General features: G+C 38.5%; 1 pseudogene; it reads left to right on the top strand.

The window, feature by feature from the left end:
• Nucleotides 1-2,850: 2,850 nt before the first annotated feature.
• LOC120108693 lies at nt 2,851-5,070 on the top strand (annotated as a pseudogene).
• The last annotated feature ends 1,584 nt before the right edge of the window (nt 5,071-6,654 follow it).

Raw genomic sequence — 6,654 nt, 5'->3', positions numbered from 1 at the left:
CGTGTAAGTTCCGATGACTTTTGATTTATTGGTGTTAACCATCAACAATATGCATTTCTCTAGGCTTGGATTATTTGTTACGCTTATATGTATAGAGAATTGTAGAATTTGTTCTTTTTAATTGAAGTACAAAGTGTATTGATCATGCAATGCTTTGGAAAATGACAGTTCTTGACAAGAAACCACCTTGAATATTATTGAAAAGGATAAGAAAAGGCATAATCGAAGAGGAACCCAGATTAAAAAAAAACACAAAATGAAAGAGATCAAAAGAGAGAAAAGCAATATGACATGCAAGTGTTTCTAGCAATTTTCATCTCATCCAACTCTATCAAGTTAAATCACCCATTATTTATTAAGATCATATCAATCAATTGTTTTGATGTGGAGTGTATGGCTAGGGAAAATGATCTACTATGTTTAATTGCCTACTAATATATTTATGGGACCATAGAGAGACTAGTAGGGCACACCAACTTGGATTTTGGAGATACAAGCTTGAGAGGAAGGATGGGATATAGAAAGGTATTCCTAGAGAGACTTAAATGGAAAAAAAAGAAAAAAAGCAAAGAAACAAGTGGAAGCCCAAAATTTTTAATATCCTCATATAAGAAGTTAGGACAACCAATTTTTATTAATAATTATTTTTCTCAAAATAAAATAATTTAAAATCTTGACAATGGTTTTCTACTTTATCTCTTAGGAGTAATGCTATAGGGAGCTACTTATGTGAATCCCAAATATTCATCTAGATACACAGCATAATAAAATAAATATCGTAAGCAAGAATGAGCGCATTATACACATGATTGATGGTTATTAAACTACCAGCATAGTAATTGTGGGTCTAGAAATTTTTATGCTTCCACCAAATCGTCGTTGCGACCAGTGTTATCATCTTCATTGCACCACCACTGCAGCTGCTACCACTATTGTCGTCTCTTCTACCACATTGTAACTATTATTACCATTGCCTTCGCCACCACACCTTCTCTACCATACCTCTATCATGTCTTATGACCAAAACCACTATTGTTTCCACCGCCTTCGCCGCCACTATATTGTAGCCTCTACTAGAGCGTTCTCTCCCCCCACTAGTAACAGGGCCACTATTTTCGTTACCTTTGCAGCTAATTTATAATAGCCACCACCACCATAATTATATTTTTAAAATAATTAGTAATATCAAATATTTTTTATATTTAAAAATTTAAAAACATATATGAGCTTTCTATTTATTTATTCCTAAGAATAGAAAAATTAAGGTGATCCCAAATGACATGTCAACTATATGTTTTTAGCTTGTGCTATAATATTTTACATATAACCATACATCTACTTTCAATATTTATACAATAACACTTACTTTCTAGTGGTTGCACAAGGTCTATCAAGCTTAATTATGCAAGGCCAATTATTTGCTCTAAGTTTTTTAGATTTATACTATGACATTATGCAATTCACGATTTATTATGATCCTACTTATATTTATAATATTTTTATAGTAATAATCAGTGTCATATTACTTTAATAGTTGCATAGGATCTATACATCTTTGTACAATGTTTTTAATCCTCGTTATTAGTTTTCTTAACTTTTATTATGATATTCTTGTAGCCATAATAGGATTTCCTATGGAGGTGTATATTTTAATATATCTACAGTAACAATTAGTGGCAATACATGATCTTTAGAAAGTGTACAAGGTCTATACATAATTATATGAGGTCTATAGTTTTTTTTTTTTTAGTTTTTGTAACTTGTATTTTGATATTTTGTGAACTATATGGTCCCTTATAAACTTATGTACATATTCATGCCTATACAATAATTATTAGTGTTAGTGCATGAATTTTAGTGATTGTACATGATCTATCCATTCTTGCACAAGATCTATTAATATTCTTTATTATTTTTAAAGTTTGTTTATTGTAATTTGTGGCTATACTGGGCCTCTTATAATCATACATGTATTTTAGCAATTATATAATAATGAATCTATATGTACTTATACAAGAATCACTAGTAATTGTTCTAAATTTTCTATACTTATACAACAATATTTTTTGGCCATTTTAAGGATCACAATAATTGTATATCATGAATATATATTCATAGAATAATAGTTAGCAATGATAAATGATTTTCAATGGTTGTACAAGGTTTATCTATACTATACAAGGGTTATAAATTTTATTATTGTTATTTTACTAAAAATAGAAGTTAATAATATAATAAATAGTTAATGATTTAAGATTTTTGCAAATATTGATGTTAACAAATTATTCACCTTTTTTTTCCTTACAAGGGAGGATCTTTTTTTAATTTTGCAAGAGGGAGAAGGTAATTATTTTTCTATTCAATGCTTCTTTAATTATTAAATTTTTATGTATTTTAGATTTATTAGCTTACCATTCTAATTAAGTTTTAGATTTCTTTATTTATTTTAGACAATTTATTTATTAGATTCTTCTTTTCAAGGTGGCGGCAGTCCCCGGGGGGAGGAGGGGGGCTGAATTCCTCTAAGAAATTGACCAGATTTCTTATATATCTCTTTTTATACTTAGATCTAGGGTGGAATTCATAGATCTAAGGACCTTACAAGAGGAAAGTTTTGACCACCCTATATGTCGAAAGTTTAATAATAATATTATTATTATTTTATATTAAAAATAGTTGTAAGTATTATATTCAATCAGCAGATAATGATTAAGATATTTGAGAATATTGACATAATCAAATCACTCAACGAGCTAAAGTGACAAGTAATGAGGACAAAGATTTGTTTCTCAATAGGAGAGAAGCCTTTTTAATATATATATATTCAAACTATCTACTGCAGGTGCAACTATGGCATTCACCACCCTCCTCGACTCATCAGTCATGGCTATGCCGGCTCCGCCTGCCGTCTCTATTCTCCCCATCCTCGCCCTACTCTTCGTCGCCTCCCTCTCATTCTTCTTTTTACGTCGCCGAGCTTGGGATCGTGCCGCGCCTCCCAAGGGGCGGCGCCTACCTCCCGGCCCGGCCCCTTGGCCGATCGTGGGCAGCCTCCCCACAATGCTCCGCCACAAGCCCCCCTTCCGATGGATCCTGGGCGTCGCAGAAGGCAAGGATATTATCTGCATCCGGCTTGGTGGCGTGCATGTAGTTGTCGTCAACTCCCCCGATCTCGGCCTCGAGTTCCTCAGGAAGCACGACGCGACCTTTGCATCCCGGCCCCTCACCATGTCCTCCGGGCACTTGGGCCGGGGGTTCGTCTCCGTCGGCGTCGCTCCGTGGGGCGAGCAATGGAAGAAGATGAGGAGAGTTGTGGCATCCGAGCTTGTCAGTCTGTCGAGGCTCCGCTGGCAATCAAGTGCACGTAATGAGGAGGCCGATCACGTTGTCAAGTACGTATACAACTTGTGCAAGGCGGGTCTGGCTACGATAGCCCTCAGGCCCGTGGCACGATACTACTGTGGCAACGTTGTAAGAAGGATGGTTTTTGGAGTGAGGCATTTTGGGGAGGGTGGCGAATATGGAGGGCCTGGCAAGGAGGAGGTTGAGTACATGGAGACCGTATTCACGGTGTTATCGTTGATCTTTGCCTTGTATGCACCGGATTTCATGCCATCCTTGAGGTGGCTGGACGTGGGCGGGCATGAGAAGATGATGAAGGAGGCCATGAGTCTGATATATAAGTTTCATGATCCTATAATCGAGGAGAGGATGGAGAGGTGGAGGGGTGGAAAGGAGACAGAGGTCGGAGGGAAGAAGAGGGAAGTGAAAGACCTCCTTGATATTCTGATCACACTGAAGGATAATGAAGGGCGTCCTTTACTCACAGCCGAGGAGATCAAGGCTCAAATCTCGGTAAGGTCCTAAACAATCATACCCTGTACTCCAAGGTTTCAGTCAGCTCATGGTGCAGCTTTTTAGCATGCAAATAACACTGTTTTTTTTTTTTTTTTGCAAATAACACTGTTTGCTAACGAATTCCGTCATGTAGCCACCTTTAGTCTTGACTAGAACGTAGTTAATTACTTCTGCTTGATCTGTAGACTTTGGCACTAAAAATAAATCATGTTAAATTCATGTTCACTCATCAGTTCTGGTCTGCAGGGCTTGTTAATTTGGACCCGGTTTGTAACATCTCATTCAGGTTAAGACGTGTGCACGCACCGGCATGTACACATGGCAAAGGAGAGGGAGAGAGAGATAGATAGATAGATAGATAGATAGATAGAGAAAGAGAGAGAGAGGGAGCACCTGAATGAGTAAATGTATGGAACTAACTTGAGTGAATGAAAGATCAACTCCGGACAAGGAAGAACCGAGCAAGCATGCATGTTATGTACACATGACACCAATTCAATCACTGGAACTCCATTTCACCACTTGATTTTGTTAAAATCTCGATTTTAGTTTGGATGTAACATCACTGAGTTTAACCTCTGCAGGAGTTGTTGTTTGCATCTGTAGACAACCCATCCAACGTTGCGGAATGGGGTCTGGCCGAGCTTCTGAACCAACCCAGGCTCCTCCAAAAAGCCATGGACGAGTTGGACCGGGTGGTCGGGAAGGATCGACTGGTCCAAGAGTCTGACATCGCCCAACTTCCTTATATCAAGGCGTGTGCTCGTGAAGTCCTCCGCCTCCACCCGGTTTCACCCTTCAACCTCCCCCATGAACCAATCGAAGACGCCACCGTCGCCGGCTACTTCATCCCCAAAGGAAGCCGAATTCTGCTGAGGCCGGGTCGGGCTAGGTCGGAACCCCAAGGTTTGGGATGACCCGCTCCGATTCGATCCAGACCGGCATATGACGGATGGGCCGGTCGAGGTGGACCTTGCTGAGCCGGAACTCCGGTTCATCTCGTTCAGTATTGGACGTCGATCGTGCATGGGGGCGCCGCTGGGGAGTGCGATGACTGTTATGCTATTGGCTAGGCTTCTCCAGGCATTTGATTGGGGTTTGCCACCGGGGAAGTCCAATATCGACCTCTCAGAGGAGAAAAATAGCCTCTTGATGATGAAACCTCTGCGTGTTTGTGCAAGGCCTCGCCTTTTATTGCTTGAAAACCTTTAAGGAGATGACTTTGTTAAAATAAGTTTGTTGACAGTAACTTTTCAGCCGCATAACAAAGATCCATAATTTGAGAAACTGTTTTAACAATTTAAATTTAAATTTTGATATTAACATTGATATGTGCAAAATTTGTCATCCTTTCTATTATACTTTTTCTTTTCTCTCCCAAAGATTTGAGTGTTTATCTTTATTCTCTACTATTTCGTATTGGTATATTTTTCCCAAGATGGAATGTTGCACCCTAGATGGCGAAAGTCCAGTTGCCCAAAGCATCACTAGCTTACGCTCTGACTTGAGCAGCATGGGGCATGTGGAATCCCGTGTGAATTAGCAAGGACCACCTTGCAAGGCTAAATACTCCTAAGTGACCGATAGTAAAGTAGTATCGTGAGGAAAAAGTGAAAAGTGTTGCGAATTGTATCCTAAATGTCAATCGTCAGTATGTTGATGATTGAATTTTGTAAATGAATTGACAAATCAATAAAGTCTTTTTTTTTGGCATTATTCATCATTTTACATCTTCAAATGAACTCTTATATGATGAAGTCCTTAAGACTTATTAATGATAAAGGAGGATTTATCTTCGAGTCCTTAAACTAGTTCGCGACCAAATGATATGTTGTTACAAGGACGACAGCATTATCGAGATAGGTCATTGTGTGACATATACGTTGGTTGTCCTCTTAACCAAGCAGTGTGGAGACACTGGTATACCACACAGGTGAAGTGTAGGAGTACATTTCACTGAATGTGACCAATTCCGAAACGCTCTACTGTCAAGAAATGTTCCGAGTGGATATAGGTATAAGTTTGGCCCTCTAACCTGAGACCGCAACCTGTGACTAGCAAGTAACTCATTGTACTTTGGTACCGGACTACCTGGATTTCTAATTCAGTGACGGAAGGTCATTGGGTGCAGTCAAGTACTTGCGTAGTCAGTTATGAGTCGAGATGAAATTGACCCCTCCTGAAAATAGGAGATAATGTCTTGTGATTAATTTAGCAAAACCTTGGCCAGAATAATTTCAATGAGGAGTCACGAGATATCTAAAGTTAATCACATAATGGATGTACTAATTATAGGGTTGACAGTGAGCTCTAAGTCATCCTGGCATTAGGAGTCAATGGGATTGAATTATATAGTAACCATAGTTTAGGGTTCCAGAATGTTTGCTTCGCATATATTCGGCCTATCCGAACGTTAGGTACCATTGCTAGATGGTCACATCGATTAGTGTAGGAAGTCGTTCCTGTTAGGAATTGTATCCTAAATGTCAATCGTCGGCATGTTGATAATTGAATTTTGTAAATGAATTGACAAATCAATAAAGTATTTTTTGGCATTATTCATCATTTTACATCTTCAAATGGACTCTTATATGATGAAGTCCTTAGGACTTATTAATGATAAAGGAGGATTTATCTTCGAGTCTTTAAACAAGTTCGCGACCAAATGATATGTTGTTACAAGGCCGACAGCATTATCGAGATTAGGTCGTTGTGTGACATATACGTTGGTTGTCCTCTTAACCAAGGAGTATAGAGATACTGGTATGCCATACAGGTGAAGTGTAGAAGTACATT

This window comes from Phoenix dactylifera, unplaced genomic scaffold (assembly GCF_009389715.1).
Source record: "Phoenix dactylifera cultivar Barhee BC4 unplaced genomic scaffold, palm_55x_up_171113_PBpolish2nd_filt_p 001492F, whole genome shotgun sequence".
Lineage (NCBI taxonomy): Eukaryota > Viridiplantae > Streptophyta > Magnoliopsida > Arecales > Arecaceae > Phoenix > Phoenix dactylifera.
Note: the sequence above shows the minus strand (reverse complement) of the source record. Positions and strands in the feature narration are given on the sequence as shown.